The sequence below is a fragment of the Triturus cristatus genome, chromosome 1_2, assembly GCF_964204655.1.
Source record: "Triturus cristatus chromosome 1_2, aTriCri1.1, whole genome shotgun sequence".
NCBI lineage: Eukaryota > Metazoa > Chordata > Amphibia > Caudata > Salamandridae > Triturus > Triturus cristatus.
This window is the reverse complement of record NC_140580.1, coordinates 108,373,929-108,391,466: the sequence shown is the minus strand read 5'-3', so window position 1 is coordinate 108,391,466 and position 17,538 is coordinate 108,373,929.

Sequence of the window (17,538 nt, the reverse complement as noted above, 5' to 3'; positions counted from 1 at the left end):
GAAAGCTTAGACCGCAGGAAAGGAGAGGAAAAAATGCAGTAATTAAAACTAAAGTCACTCCATCATTGAAGACCTTCTATCAAGTTATCTCACTTATATCCTCAGCTAAAACACCGCATCCACCAAATAACACTATGCCCAGCCCCATGCAGGGGGGAGGATCAGATCTTTCGTAGTCGTCTGTTAAGAATATACCATCTTTAGCCCCCTCCATATCTCCCAATCTGATGTCTAAAGAAAAGACGGGGAGGTCGACAAAGAGCAAGACGGCCAAGATTAACGATCAGAAGCATTTAACAACCGCCCCCGTAAGGTTGCCGGAACAGGATATTCATCCAGAGATAGATCTCACTAATAGATTCTTAGTTCTAGAGGAACATGAAGAGGCGACCCAAGATATCGATCAAGAACAGGGGCAGGTGGAAGAAGGACAAGGAATCAATCGGAAAGATCCAAGTCCATCTAATCTAAATCCATGTTCACTAGTGGATTTGTTGATGACAATGAAGAAAGAGATGACATCTAGGTTCACTATTTCAGAAACAAATCTGAATCCTTTCCTTGCCAGTCTGCGCTTCTGTCCAAAGTGACCGAGCTCTGCGATGACAAGAGGCTACATTGAGCTGGGGTAGACAGTTCGAGTCCCCCTAGATGATGATGGAGTCATGATAGAAAAAGTTTCCAAAAGTGCTACGAAGCCTTATAAATAACAAGAGTGTGTTATACAATGTTGATGGTATGACAACTTATAGGATGCTGTGTGAGCGTAACGAAAACACTAAAGATCCCCATAACCGGTGTCCAGGGCTCCTCAGTGTACAAAGTGCGCAGGCGATTAACTTGGCTCCCTGCGAATGCTTCCTCGCTGTAGGCAGAGCTGAAATCCCCTTTTTAACTGGATGCTTGAAAAATCTGTCTTCGAGATGTAGAAACAAACATCTAGGCTGCAAGGATAATTAAAAATGTAATGATAGCTTCTTTCCTCTATGGCCGTGCCACTCACTGTATTGAGACCAATGCTCAATGTATTTTGTAGAGGCCAATGCTCAATGTATTTTGTGTCTATGCTTAAAATTAGACATTTTGTAGTAGGGCAACAGGAAACTGCATACGATTTCCTATATATTTTAACGGGAAGATATGGGACAAGCAAAAGTGGTCCATATAAGGGAAGTCCATGCTATAAGTATTGCTGCATGGCTCATACCAGTGCAAAAAACTGCAGCTATCAAGAATTAACCAATCAGTGCACGTGCCTGTCCTTAGGTGTGCTTTATGTGAAATGGTGAATTATGAGTATGCAAATGTCGATCAGAATATTAATGTTATGGTGCGCAGGTTTTCAGGATATTACGGCCGTTCCCTTGAACTACATACAACAGAGTTTAATGGTAAGGGTTGAGCTCTATATGCTCACCTGTCCGAGCAGGATATGCAAGGGCATGGTAGTGTGAGTGCTTGATTGGGAGAGCTCCCAGCCTTTGCCAGGCATCCCTGAAAGCAATTACGTGCCACAGGAAATTACTGCCGTGGGCGATACCATCTGTAATCAGGTGAACAACGCTCATGTCAGGCCTGAGCACACAATCGCAGGTTCCTACTTCGCAAGAACCGCACATGGGTGAAGCTGCTGGACTATTTCCAGAGGCAGACGTTTGATTGCTTCATTCGTCTGTCTTTAATGTATATTGAAAAAGTAACAACAATATTACAATACAAGCCCAATGTTAATAATTTAACACATGTTGAAAGAGCTACAATTGGTAGGGTAAGATAAACGTAGAGTCTTATATAGGTATTTACCTACACCTCATTACTACATGGGCAAATTGTCCTTGAATAAAGTTATCACACTCAAGGGAAGGTTTTTCTCCTGGTTTGCCACAAGTGTTTTCTCTAAGGCTCAAAGACCTTAGTAACACAGTACCCAAGTCTCCCCGGTGGTCTTTACTCTAAACACCTGAGCAGTCAGTCTGAATACCGACAGCCTGGTTAAACAGAGGCAAAGGGGCAAAGATAATTGCTAGTTGCTAGTTAAGGGGGCATGGAGCATACAATTCATGAGCTTTGCATGGACAGTTCATTCCCAATGGGCCTCTTTTTTACACATGCACAAGGTAATCAGTCATGTGTGGTTTGAACCCTTAAATATGACAAAGCACTTTAGGAAATACTATGTGTGTAGACGCATCGAAGCTTAAAACAGGAATTGGCAATGCCAATAGCTCTGTCTTAACAAGAAATGTGCCTGTCATGCCATTAACTGGGCTTCAGCATTCCTTAAGTAACCATGTATGTGCTACTGCTTAAGTAGTTTGACGCGCAAATTTGGTGTACACCTTCAGGGGAGACGGGTACATGGTATGCTGGTAAATGTAAGCCCGTTCTATAACGGAATTAGAAGGTTGCATTCCCCTCTCGTCGGACACAGTGGGTTAGCCATTGGGGATATGTCACCTGTCCTTCCCCTTCAAAGGTTTCATTTATCGGGTCGTGAAGTTGGCGAAAGGAATATCTCGGCAATGACATTGAACACAGGTGATGCTGGGCAGATCATTTAACCCCTTCGCTGCTGCGGACATTCCGCTGCAGCGCTGGGGGGGGCAGGGGGGCAGCGCGGTGGGCCTGTGCTCATGACGGAGCCGCTCCGTCATGAGCCACAGTTGAGCTGTGCTCATGACGGAACGGTTCCGTCATGACTCTGCCCATTTGCGTTGTCCCCTCGCACAGGCGGGGAAACAGCGCCGCGCAGGCGGAGCGGCCGCCAACAGGATTGTCATGACGGAACCGTTCCGTCATGAGCACACGGCAACCGTGGCTCATGACGGAACGGTTCCGTCATGAGCGGGGAAGGGGTTAATCTCCCGCGCAGAAAATATGAAGGGGTCACCATGTAATGCAACTGGTGCTATGCTAGGCACTCTCATTGAAGGTCCGCTTTCAATGTTCCTTATTTAATGCGACTGATGCTGTGCTAGGCTCTCACAATAAAACTTCTGATTTCAATGTAAAGCCCCGTTTCGGGGCAGCCAACCATTGCAGGCCAAGGACCATTCATGGTTAAAAATTGAGTTTGGGCCGCTTCACAAGAAACGCAAGGTATAGTTACCCACTCATGGTGGTTTTAATGTTCACATTTTAAGTATGTCAGCGGCAGGCCTTTAGTACCAAATGTTTGGCCGTGGCAATCTGTCGCCGCCGGAATGGACAAACCATTGATGTTTTTCAGTGCGAAACATGACTTGCCCTACTGTTTACATCACATCAAGACATTCCAAGCCGTCATGTCACAGCAACCCATTCCAAGGTTTTGAGGTCAGTCTTGTGAGGCGCTGGACTTGGGGGATGTCACTCAAGTGCATCATTAGCACTTAGGATGTCACATCAGTACGTCCCAGGCCTTGTTGTCACACCTTCAAGAGTACTTAAACACGCGTGTGCAGTCACACATGTGAATTAGGGGTCTGTGCCAAAAAGCATCTAGGCACCCATTGCAGGTACACGTATGCATTAGAAGCGCGTTATGTCATGGGGGGGTACAGCAATATATGCGTGGTGTATCACACGGTACCGGTGCACCCATGTGCTCTACATGTATGCATACTGCTAATGTGTTGTGTCACACAGTACCTCTACACCCAAGTGCCTGAGCACTGGTGCATTGGATGTCTGTGTTGTGTCACACGGTACCGGTGCACCCTATGTGCTTGATCAATCAAGAATTATATGCCTATGGTTTGTCACGCGGTATTTCTGCACTCTATTCCTGTGTTGTCACACTGTACCTATTCCCCGTGGGCTTGTGCACATTTAGTGTTTTGGTTGCCTAAGTTGTCTTACATTCGTGTTGTGTCACCCAGTACCTATGCATCTTGGGCTGGGGGTGTGGGTGACAAGGGGGGGGTACAGTCTCATGATTTAGTCAATAGGGCTGGCATGTAAACTGTATTTTTTATCCAAAGACTAAAAGCACTAAACATCTGTGTTTTATTTTTATTTATGTATGGCTGGATCCATGACTGTGATACATGGGAGGTGCTCCACACCACAATGACTGCAAGATGTGGACAGGCAATGGGACCGGAAGATCCGGAACGTGAGTGGCAGGCGACGGCATCAAGTGTGATGGGCGATCGATAGACAAGCTCAAGAGGTGCCAGAAGGCATGGGTGAGATGATGTGGCCCATGCACTATATATTGCTTAAGTATAGGTGTGTCAACCATTTGTTGTTGCCAGCCGGGGTATTTTAGCAGTACGCTACTTTACAGGTGTATGCCTTGCCAGATTGAGGGGTAACGGGCGGATGCAACACCTCAACACCCCTTGTCATGAAACGGTATCCTGCAATTACGGCGCCTGTGCTCGCAGGTGCCATCGTAGCGGACACTGTGCGGTGTTGGGATGCTCCGTAGTAGGGGGAGAAGCTTACACAGAGCCTATCCCAGAACATAGTGGTCAGATGTAGTTTGGTCACGGATTCCATGATATGCTTATGGGAGATCTCGGGGCCTGTGGGGCACTCCCTGGGTAGCCTTCCAATGGTGCAGTTGCACCAGCAATGAGTATCATTGTCTGGGGCAATGGGTCTATCGGGCGCATCGTGCTGCTATCAATTGAGGCCATTTAGTGGCTCCAAGACGGTATGTCAATTTCCTCTGAGCCAGCCCTAGCATTTTATCCTGCACCTGGCGGGGGGGGGGAGGGGATGACTGGGTACACCTGGGTAGAAGGGGGGCTGGTCGAAACACTAATCACTGAAGTGGGTTGGTTGACATGTATATACACGGGGTACACCCTGGCACAGAGACTGCAGAGATTCAAATGGGGGGAAGTGAGTCTGTGAGGGCATTGAGCCACTCGGTAAAAGACTTATTAACAAACTGATGAGGCTAGCTAGGGCTCTACACCTGCAGACTCTACACCTGCTCATGGGCACATCTGGGGGGAGTCGTGCTTCTTAAAAAGACGGCATCCATTTGTCCAAATTAGGGAATGAAATCTGCATGGAGAATCTCCTGGCCTAGTTAGTGGTGTATAGGGACAAGGGCATGACCTTTCAGTGAGCCTTTGGGAGGGGCCTGATAGTCGGTCAACTATGCAGGCCTGTGACGGTAAGGTCATGATTGGTGAGCAGTAAATTTAAGGTCCTTAGAGGGCGGCGCCATTCTTGAATGGGGTCACCCAAGGGGGAGGGACAAGTGGTCTCTCATAGAACTCCAGGGGCAGTTACAGCCGGTTGGCTGGATGGGTGCGGGGGAGTGGGAGTTACGCTTTCCAGTAGGCTGCTTGGCCGCCCCGCATGTGCACAATGGCGCAAGTAAGCAGTGCATAACTGCAAGGGCCCCATTATGGAGATAATCTACAGGGCATACAGGGGTGACCTGGGGGGGGAAGTACCCTCACGGGGAATGGGCCCTCTGCGCATGCGCACTCTGGTTAGAGGGCGGGACTAAGGACGTATGGGGGTGGCCTGGGGGGGAATTACCCTCACGGTGAACGGGCCCCCTGCGCCTGCACACTCCGGTTGGAGGGCGGGCATAATTAGATAAGGATCTGGCACCGCTTATTAACCTTGCCGTAGGCTCAAAATAGGGATACACAGAAAAATGGAATGTTATTAAGTATGATTATTGATTATGGTATGTTTAGATTTGGATAGGAATACCTTTGTATTAGAGATATGTTAAGGTTAGCCATCTGATATCTGTACCTATCAAAGAAGCAATGCAATGTAATGGTTTTCTGCGTATTGTGTAAATATTGTACATGAATTTTGTTTTAAATTATTTTATGTGAATAAATACGGCCGGGGGTTTACGACCCCCTAATCCAAAATCCTCTCATGTTATTATCTTGTTATTGATAAGGGAGGAGGGGGTCTAGGTAGCACCTGGCCATACTAGACAGCCCTCTCATAAGCTCTTTTGGTCTTGGGTTCAAGGTTGCCTGCAGTTAGGTTTGGTACGTTTGGACAACAAAATTCCATAGTAGCTCCAGAAAAGGGGTGTTTCTGTCTCTGCCTTGGATGGAAATGCCATAAATCCTTCAACTTGAGACGAGACAATACATTGGCTGCGTTATTCAAAATTTTGGGCATATGCTTACCCTTGAACAGAACGTTCTTCAAACAAGCCAAAACAAGTTATTTTAGAAAATTCAGTACCCTTTCACATTTTGCATGCTGGAATTTAAAGGATTCAATCACTCACATACAGTCTGACCAAAAGGTTACTGAGTGATTGCGGAACTAATCATTCTAGATATGCAAAGCAGCTCTAGGAAAGTGACACATTTTACCAAACCAGAACTGAACCAGTGCTTCGGCCATGACTGGGCACACCATGGTAATTAGCGAAAAGTTAAAACAATAACAAGAAAAGTCATGACTGTTTTACAAACCCTCCCCAATAAATAAGGTGAAGCCCAATTTCTATGCAGATGACCACCATGGCAGCAAATCTCTTGGGGTCAGTGTGTAGCAGCTTTGGTCAAAACACTCAGCAGACCCTAGGACACACTTGTACAGTTGTCCTACGTCACCCAGTCAGTGCACAGTTGTCTGAGTTGTACGATATCTGGGCCCAATTCACAGAACTAACTTAAGACAAAATCCTAAACTTACTACTTTTGGTATTCACAGAAGGCATTTAGTAGTAGTAAAGTTAGGATTTTGTCTTAAGTCTGTCTTAAGTCTGTCTTAAGTCTGTCTTAAGTCTGTCTTAAGTCTGTCCTAAGTTTGTCTTAAATCTGTCTTAAGTCTGTCTTAAGTCTGTCGTAAGTCTGTCTTAACGCATTTTAATTATCAGCACATTATCTCCAACAAAACACAAATTTCTCAAAAAATGTACAGACGTGTGCAGTCTCAAGTGATAAATGAATAAATGAATGAATGATGTGAAAATGCTCCAGATCTTTTTCAAGAGTATTAAAATCAATTAATATAAAACAAATACATAATTAATATAAAACAAATACATAAAGAGTAACTTGTGTAATATGGTCCTACAACGCCATCACGGAATTCATGTAACACCTACAAACCAATCACTTTTAGGTCTCATGGTTTATAAATGTCACCAAAACCCCTTGACTGCAATATAGGTAATAGGTACATAGTTACCTGCGTAGATATAGCTCTGTGTGCTTCTGCTAAGAATTCACAGGCACCCATATGTGCACAACAGTATTTAGGTGTTACAAAAAGGGTCTTTGACGACGGGCGTGGAGTACTTGTGGGTGCATAAGGCACAAAGAATATGGTCCACAGATAGAGGGGCTAAACTGATGGAAGACTTCTATGTACCATGAAGAGGGCCTTAAAGATAATTCTGTTAATCTAATTGAAGCCGGTGTAGCTTCAGGCGATTGGATGTATTGAGTGATCGACGAGGAAGACCATGAGGATGTGCTACAGGGCTCTGAATAATCTACAGTTGGTGAATAGCATGTGTTTATGGCACAGAGCACTGCCATAGTCTTGTTAATTGTTTGAATCCCCAACCCTCAGTACCTTTCCTACTTCACCGTAGAAGGTGTACTGCCAATATCTCCATTAGTAACTCTACCCTCTCACGTTAATTCAATAGCCCCCTATTCAGCGCCCTCGCACTCGGATAACCATTTCCTTTATACATTTATGTTTTAAAATGCATGCATAGGCCTAATCACATGTTAGCAGATGAGGAAACGAGTGACATGGTTCAATTTACCCTCCAGATTATAAGAAACACATCACAAGCAAATATAAAATGAATTGACAAATTAGCATTTCATGTTCGCAATGTAATTACTGCAAAATTGGATTTCTTTGTCTATGCATATATGAATTAATTAGAGGTATAGGACGTAGACAAAAACACCACACTCCACTTACATGGCCAACTACCCTGTCTGACCCAATTACCACTTTTGCTTTCGTATCCCAAAGAAAAGATTGCAGCCACTTGCTGGCAAACTCTGACATTTCAACACGCTTCTTCCCCCAGCATTGGACACCCTGGGTTATCCAGGGTATCAAATGTTTCCGACAAGTCCAGAAGCACGAGCCTTGGTCACCCTTATTGATGATTTGTAATATAGCATTATTTATAACCAACACCGCTGATTCATTGCCTGTAGTTGGGCAGAAAATTGAGTCACCTTTCTGGCAGTGTCAGTTCATTTCTGTTTGACTTCGCCACAATTGTTTCGTAAGTCACCTCGGAATCGCCTCATTTTCCGCTATGTAGAGATTCGTGGCTGGATTATCTTTCCAGCCTCCACATGAGCTGCAGTTTCATATCTTAGTTCTTTATTACTGGAATAGGCAGACTCTAACCCTACCCATAAAGCAAACCACACTGCTGACGCATATTTGTCACAGCTAGCCTAATTTACAATCCGCGTTTGCATGCACTTACGAGGTCTGATCATGTCATCATTGCTTCACATTTATTAGCTTGACTCATGTTCATTAACTTGAATCACTGTGCAAATTTGGCATCTCATGAGAGGCAGGATTATCCCCAGAAACGTACCAAGACTAGACACTTCCCACTCATCTAAAATGTCAGGAATCTGTTCATATATGTTCTGAAACTTATATTGTCTTACCCTAAAGTCAGTTCTACAGCTGAATCAGGGCTGCTGTGGACTCATTGGCCTAAGTAAATCTAAAGTTATGACAATGAGATTACTCAGCCATTTTGGCCACACAAAGGTTGTGCTGGCCATATAGAACAAAGATGGTGTAAGCAGTACTAATAATCAATTTAAACATCTCTATGATAAGTACAAGAGACACTTTTCCTCCCAATCGATTCTTTGAAGAAAAAATAGAACGTTTCGTTATTTTTAGAATTATTTATAAAGTATTGTCTTTTAGGACCAGTGCTCCCTTTATAATTCTAATGCTACTGCTCAGTTACGGATCCAGCTTAATTATTCTACTCTAAAGTGACAAACATTGGGAAGGAAATCAACGAGTTCTGTCCCCAACCCAAAACCCTGGTCCTGCTCTCTTTTCAAACAACCCTTGACGCTTCAGAGACCATAAATCTCAGCTTTGTATGACACAGCAAAAACCTGGACCCTAAAATGGTGGAATTCAGCCCTACATCAAGTTTAACTCCAAATCCTCCACGGAGGTCAGTTACAAAGCAAACACACTTCAAGGAGGTCAGAAATAACCTTTATGGGGCAGTCACTTGGAATGTGGTTGACTCTCCCCCAACCCTGCTAGCATTATTGAGGCTGAAACTTGTCTAAAATGTTGCTTTCTCAATTACCGGGGCAGACCCTGAGCAGGGGTCGCTGTGACTGAAGAAATATGGTTTTGCTAACAAAGTTCCCTTTAACACAGGAACAACTTTCATCTGGGGCACACACTGGGACGCCCGCGCAAATATTTGTGTCTGGGAAACGTTCTAACAGCAGAGATTACTTGAAATGAGGCTCGGCGAGCCAAGGGCATTTCTAATGCGCTGATCTCTGCAGCAGCAGGTGTCTTCATATCTGCATCATCCTCATGTATGTTGTTTAATGTTTTCAAACAGCTTGAATGGAAAGCAGGCCTCGCGCCCTGGGAAAGTGTAATGAATGTCTAAGAACCGCTGCTTCCGGTGGAGCTCGGTCGCCTTGGGCGCTTCTGGCCCAGGGAAACCTCTCTGCGATTCATGCTTCTCGTTTGGGAATGTTTCATCAGCTGCAAGGCCAAGGGAGCCACGCCGGATGTGCGTCTCTCCCATTAAAAAGCTGTTAAAGCATTTAAGTCGCAGGACGTCCTCTCACCAAAATTCCGGAGGCAGAGGAAGTGACATCACACGCTTGTTGACTCCGATGACACCGCAAGGTTTAACCTACCTGGATGATGCAAACAGAAGCTAAAGAAAGGAATTAAAACTTCATAAAATAAACACAAACAAATAAAACTGCGATCTTGACTCCCTGAGACCAGAGTATCAAAGGCAGCAGGGGCTGGGGCCACCAAAGATCATGCCACTGATAGTAATTCAGCTGCTACTTCTAATCAATGTATGTGGTAAGCCAGTTTGCGTGCAACCTACCAACAGGTCACAGGGTCGAACTTCAGTAGGGCCATCCATGGTCGATAAGATGAGTCGGGGTATAATAGCACTTATTATATACCGACTGTGTTGCCAAATTGTCTTGTTTGTGATGTAAATGATGACAACCATTATCCCTAACAAACTTCTTAATTATTGTAACCGAATTATTATTGGCTCATGCATCAAATAAGTCCTTTATCAGACTTTACCACATCAAACTAGAGGTGGGTGGATGAGCCAACAAATTAATAGGGATAGCTGAGCCAGAGTCGAGTCAAAGGTCACCTCTGGCTCTAATAGCCCGTGCACGTGCTGAGCTTTGAAAATATTGGCCATGCCAATCATACAACAAAGATCATGGCAGAATATAATCAAGTGTCCTCAAAATTTTAAAAAGTGTATTTCTTTAACATGTTATGTTATGTTAATAAGTTTTGTATAGCGCACAGCTGCCCCAGCAAAGAGGCGTCCCAGCGCTGATGCAGAAACATAGAGGCTCGAAGTCAGAGAAAACACTAGGCTATAGGGAAGAGATGGGTTTTAATAGCTTTGCGAAAGGACAAGTAATTCTCCATGGCACGAATGGAGTATGGTAGAGCATTCCAAAGCTTGGCAGCCAAAAGACGGAAAGAGCGTCCGCCCGACCGTACCCTCCTCATACGAGGCACCATCGCCAGGTGTTGTCCAGTAGAGCAGAGCTGGCGCGTAGCAGATTGGTCAGGATGGTCGGAGAGGAGAGTTTGAGGATTTTAAATGCAGTGCAGAGGACCTTAAATTCCACTCGGTTGGCAACAGGAAGGCAGTGCAACCGATGGACGGCCATAGAGGTGGGGCAGGTTCTGGGGAGGCCCAGCAGGGTTCTAGCCGCCGCGTTTTGGACTCGCTGTAATCTCAGGGTTTCGATCTTGTTCACCCCTAGGTACAGCGCATTGGCATAGTCCAGTCTTGATAGGATGGAGGCCTGGATGATCATTTGCCTGACTGATGGGTCAAAGAACCCAAGCAACAGTTTAAGCCCTCTAAGTATGCCAAAACAGGTCCCCGCAACTTTTTGGTTTGGGGCTGATAACTGAGACCAGAATCTACCCAGACTCCAAGATCTTTCACCACCTGCTTCGGAATAGGTGCACAACCCAGTATGACTGGCCACCACCCGTCCCCCCATAGCTCTTGATGGTTGCCCACCAGCAAGACCTCTTACTGCTGGAGTTCAATTGGAGACAATTGTCAGTAATCCACTCTGCAACAGCCGTGAGATCTTCCCGACACTTAGATGCTGCACTCCCATTTGGAAGCGTTGCACCATAGTTCATGGAATTTTTTGCTAGCTATTTATTAAAAAAAACTGTTTTTAAAACATGATCTGAGAAAAATTCCTGCCCCCTGCTTGATATCAATGCTATCAGTGAACTAAGAGACAAGTCAAGGGTAAGTGTACCCTAAATGCCACCGATATTCCTATCATAGATGGAGCAATACTATATGCTAATAATTCAAACACAAGAGGTTTTTGTGCAACGCACAGTGTATGGAAGTGCATTCATATGCACTAATGATCAAAAGGAGGCTAAGTGAAATTAATTATTTGCCTAAGATCACACAGTTTGTTCAAGAAGGGAAGATGGAAACGATCCCAGATTTTTCTGTTTCACACTGTGCAATTCAGCCACTAGATGAGTATCTCATTTTAATATCAAAGGTTAATGCCTTGTCTGTAATTGTTAGAGTGTGAGTGACAGACAAAATTCACATTTTATTTTTGGCAGTTTTACATAGTCTGAACCCTGTCCAAGAACATAAGAGCACTTCACAGCAGGCAGAGACCTCGTTGCCGCTATTCATTGGATGCTGAGTCAATGCCAGGATTCAAACCTGGATCCCCATGTTACACGCTCGAGAGCTGTAGGCACTAGGCCACTTCACCTCCTGAGGTTCCACGAGGACCCTGAGCTGAGCCAGAGTCAGGTGTCTGGTTCGAGCCTGGCTGGCACTTTCAGTGGCTCGCCAACCTCTGTATCAAACTCAATTTTTTGCCAGGGGTTTTGAAGGACGAGCTTGCAGTTTTTCACAGCACTCGTCATTTTGAAGTAACCATCCATGCAATTGTGTCCACATACTTTCTATTTCTAGGATGCGTAAAGCTCCCACTCTGCAATGAGACTGATTCAGTGCACTAAAGGTGCGAAAGCGAAACAGTGGGTCTGATTCACAAAGCTTTTTTTTTTTGACCAGGTAAGGTATACTCCTGGAAATGTATGAATAAGTCACACCTGTTCACAGGAAAAAACGTTGTGACTGGGGTCCACCAAAACCCTTATTGCGAGGGCTTCAGAAGTCCCAACGCATGGTATAGGCTCTTTGCCTTAGCTCCAACTGGTCCACAGAACTCAATTGCTTGGCAGTTATGCTGTGCACCCTGGGGAAAGGCGCAGGGTGTGATCTGGTTCAGCACCCTGAACTCGTAGAGCAATAACTAGCAGAGATTGTGGAACCCTTAGCAAAATATTTCACCTTTTCATTGTCAAAATGGTGAATTTAAATACGCAAATGGTATGGTAAGGTACCGTTTCCCTTGAAAAGATCTTTTTGCTGTGATCACAACCATGGTCCTTTTCTGAATCTGCATAAAATTTGGCAGTCACTTGACATATCCTGTTCATTGTCTTAATTTCAAAAGTGGCACAATTACTTGGGGTGACGTAAACGTAGTGTTTCCCATTTAAAGTGCTACGTGGTTTTGTTTTCTCTCTGCTACTGAGAAAACGACTGAAAGGAATTACATCAAACTTTGTACAAGAAAAAAGCTTCTGGGAACTGACACTTTAATGGTTTATCGTAAATCTGCTACATAAAAGCTTTGATTGGCTATTCTTTTGCATATATGTAACGTTTGTGCTGCAAACGTTACAAGTAGGCCTTAAAAGTAGGTGCTAAAAGTGAGTCTCATTGGAGAGAAAAACACCAAAGAGATCGCTTTAAAAACGTTTGCAATGTGAAATTTACTGGACGAAGAGATTGTGCACGCTGCGCTTGAAAGGCGAAGGGAAGATGGGCTGTTTCCTCTAAGTTCAGGCGGTTCTGATGGTTACTACTGCTTACCTTTCATATCACTGTTGCTTGGCTACAGTTCCTGGTTTAAAGGTGCGTGGGTACAAAGCTCTCCTTGTAAATTGAACACGTTACACTATAGAACGTCTTTCTAATAATTAGACTTCACTTGCCTCTACGTGCACCACCAAGTGAACAAGTGACCACAGTAGGTGATAGGGATAAAATAATCTACACATGCAAAGAACCTGCACCACTAACACACAAATCGTATGAATGAGTAGGATAACGTGTATATGTCTTACCGTGAAAAGGAATAAACAAACATAAGCATGAAAGTGGCCGGTCCCATTGCCTTGAACTACATGGGACACAGTGCAGTGAAACAGCTCACGGAATCTAGCAATGAAATAAAGGTAGGACTTGTTTCCCAACTGTTGTTTGACAAACTTCGCTCGTCAGAAATGCTTCATTGGGCTAACGGGGGGGGGGATGTGCAGCACAGACCACAACCAGCTTGTTTGTGTGAAAAAGGCTGCTTTATTGAAGACAGGTGCACCTTACAAACAAAATTCCTTGGCCTGTGCCGTACAAAACTAAACCTCACTAAATAGTTTCTTCCTACCTTACCCCCACCCCCTCCACTAATGTTTACCCTTTGCAATCGTTGATAACCCCCAAACATGCAACTCTGTAACCCTTCCTAACCGAGTTATCTATGTAACCTTCCTACCAACCAATAAACTGTAATTGTACACAGACCTACCAACTATTACCCAGGAAAAAGTGCCACTCAGAAAATTCTGTCCTACCAGACTTTTCTGACCCCCCACTAGGAATCCTGTCTGCTCGGGTATCTAGTGATGGCCAATGCCTTGTCCAGAACCTCTTTCAACTGAATGATGTACAACTCCAGACCATATCTAGATAAATGCACCCCATCCTCTCTGAAAAAACAGACTGCCGCATTGCGCAACTCTGGGTGTTCCCATCTCCCAATACCTTCTTTATCACAGAACAGCCGCATATCCCTGTTGATCTTCCTCCTTGCTTTAGCTATCGCGGCTGGCCGTTCCGCTCCCCTCCACTGTCTCCTAGGTATAAACTCCGACCAAATCACGTAACATCCTGACCACTGCCGCAAAATCTCTAATAGGTCCCTCTTCATTTGATTCAACAGGGCCAAACCCTTACACTGCACCAGGTCATTCTCACCCAAGTGAATGACCAGAACGTCAGGGCAAATCCCCCCTCTGACTGCCCCATTCAGAACTGTAAACAACTCATGCCAGCGCATTCCCCCTTTCCCCGCCAATGGCACCTAAACAACTGTGGGGCCAAGCCCAAATTCAAAGCATTTCCTTTTCCATACTCATAACTCTCTGCCCTTCTCACAAACGAGTGACCTACGATGAAGATGGACAACTCTGCCGCAGCAGGCCCCGCCAGAGCACCTGCAAAGACACATATATGAGGAAGGAAAAGCACATCATGCGTCCCCTACCCCACCCCCCCTCACCCGGATGTACGTTTTAAAGCAATCCGACGCCCACCGCCCCAGGCGCATGATGTCCTCCCTCCCCCACCCCTCCTTAGCTGCGTCTGTGGCTGCCCGATGCGAAATGAATGGGTCCCATATTGCCCCGGATCTTCCCCCAAACCCTGGAGGGCACGCCGCAACACCCAGAGCAGCTGAGACGCGGACACCCTGCCGCCTCCTTGTCGCTGGAAAACCTCCCTGTCAGTCTGTTCCGCTCGCCCGGCCAACACCCGCCACCCGCCCCAGGCTGCGGGGCACACTGCCTTGTCCCCCGGAGGTCCCAGAACAACCCACTTCCCCAGACCTCGCTGGTCCGTCTTCGAACGCTTGAGCCGCACCGCCACCTTGTCTGCCCGCAGTTCGACATCCCCCCATTGCACCCCTCTTGAACTCCTCGCACCCAGCAACTCCGACACCCGAGAGGCCCCGAAGTACCTCCACGACATGAGTGTGGAAAATAAAACCACCTCCACCGAATTGCGGCATATGTGCGGCAGGAGCCGAATCACTCCAGCGAGAATGTGGACTGATAGAGGGCTCTGCTGTTGAGGCCATTCTTCGGTGCACCACCGCCCTTGCCAGTAGAGACCAAAACCGCCTGCTCCCGCCGCATCAGAGGAAATGGTGACGTCCCATTCCCATTCCACTAGGGGAGCCATAGGAATACAGCTGAACCGTTCCAGAAAAGTTTGCCACATGGGCAAATCTTCCTTAGTGCCCGCCGCCAAATGCACATGGTGATGTGGAAGGGTCATACCCGCCAAAGACAGCCCCAAACGTCTGCAAAACAAGCGCCCTGCTCGCACCACCCTGCACGCAAAATTCATATGTCCCAGCAGGACCTGCACCTCTCGGACTGTCACCTTCTTTTTGACCAGCAAACCGTCAATCAATAGTAACATATGCAACTTTTTGTCCCACGGCAGACAAGCCTCCATCCCCACGAGTCCAGTTCGATACCAAGAAAGGACAACACCATGCTGGGACCCTGTGTCTTCTCTGGTGCCAGGGGCACGCCCAGGTAGCCCATGAGCTCTGTAAAACCATCCAGCTGTTGCTGGCAGTCTGCCGAACCGGGCAACCCCACCAGGAAAAAGTAATCCAGATAGTGTGTCATCGTCTCCTTGCCGGTGCGCCATGAAAAGGCCCACTGCAGGAACATACTGAAGCGCTCAAACAAGGCACGCGATATGGAACAGCCCATTGGTAGAGCTTTATCCACGAAGATAGACCCGTCGAACTGGATACCCAACAACTGATAATCGTCTGGGTGTACCGGGAGAAGCCAGAACGCCGACTTAATGTCGCATTTTGCCATGAGGGCGCCCGTCCCCGCCGCCACGACCAATTGCCTTGCCACATCCACCGACATGTAGGAAACGGACGACAGCTCTGTCGAGATGAAATCATTAACGGACGCTCCCTCAGGCCAGGACAGGTGTTGAATTAACCTGTATTGCCCTGGGTCTTTCTTTGGAACCACTCCAATAGGGGAGATGATCAGGTCCTGAATGGAGCTACTCCAGAAAGGTCCCGCCATGCGCCCTTCCCGTACCTCCTTCAACAATTTTTCCCGCACCACCGGCCCATGCGACTGAGCAGATTTCAAATTCTCGACCCACCTTGCCACCCGTAGGCCCTCATAACCCAGCCGGAAACCCATTTGAAAACCCCCTCACAACAGTGCCGCGTCCTCGGTCCGTGGATAGGACGACAAAAATTATTCTAGACAGCGTAACCGCAAGCTCTAGGCCACAATGGTATCATTTTCTGAAGCCCACTTACTAAAGGTCTTGCCAGAGCAGCACATGTGCTGGCTCAGGCGAAACCTAAAAAACTAGTATTTGCCAGCCTATTGGTAGGAGTCACTGACGTGAGTGGGTGAATTGTATATTTACATACTATGATGAACGTTATGTTTGTTCCTGGACTACAACAGTTCTATAACATCGAATTATTACTCTACATTGAATTAATTAAAGCATTTTCTAAACGATACAGTAATCATGATTACTATACAGATTACGTTCTAAACGCAGATTTTGTTGTTTATACTTGGGTGGGTGGAGGGAATGCGAGAGGGTTCACGTCATGCGGCGGGTGCAGGGGTTTAGTCATAAAATATGAATGAAAAAAAATAACTTACCTGAATCCGACGGTCGCCTTGCCTCGCCTCCTGCGTCGCTTCACGCTTCCTCTTCTCTAGCCGGCAGCCTCTGTTTCAGACTCCCATCCAATCCCTGCGCTGATCTCCTAGGTGAGCAGCATGGGGATTGGCCAGAGCAGGGTGAAAAGATGCTCCGCTCAGGGAGTCTGTGGGGTTTCTCCTGCTCAATGCAGCCGGGCCGGAGAAACCTAAGTGCGCATGTGTGTTTTGAGTGGCCTGAGACAACTGGCCAAAACACATATGCACACATAGCACTCCTCTTCCCCCTCCCATGCTTCAGCCCACTCCTCCCTACAGTACTGGCTCACAGCCGGCAATGAAAAATAAAACAATACTGGAGGAGATGGGGGTCGAACCACCTATAATTAATTTTACCAGACAGCTGTACTCAAATGCTTTAGCATCAGTCCGTTATACCAAAAACGGGGACTGTACTCACCCATTTAAAATCCAGAGGGAGGGTACGGCAGGGCTGCGTCTTGACCCCATCCCTCTTCTCCATTTACACAAATGGAGACGAGAATGTGCTTACGGTGGCCACACGAGATGTCCCCGCATTTGACAACTGTTACCTATATTGGCATAAGCGGACGACGCAGTGTTGATCTCTAGAACCGGGGTAGCCCTCCAATGTTTGATAACCATGTATGTATCCTTTATGGATTCATTAGATCTGAAGGTAACTCAAACTAAGTCTTTCGTAATTATAGCCGGGGCAAGAAAAAGAGACAAAAT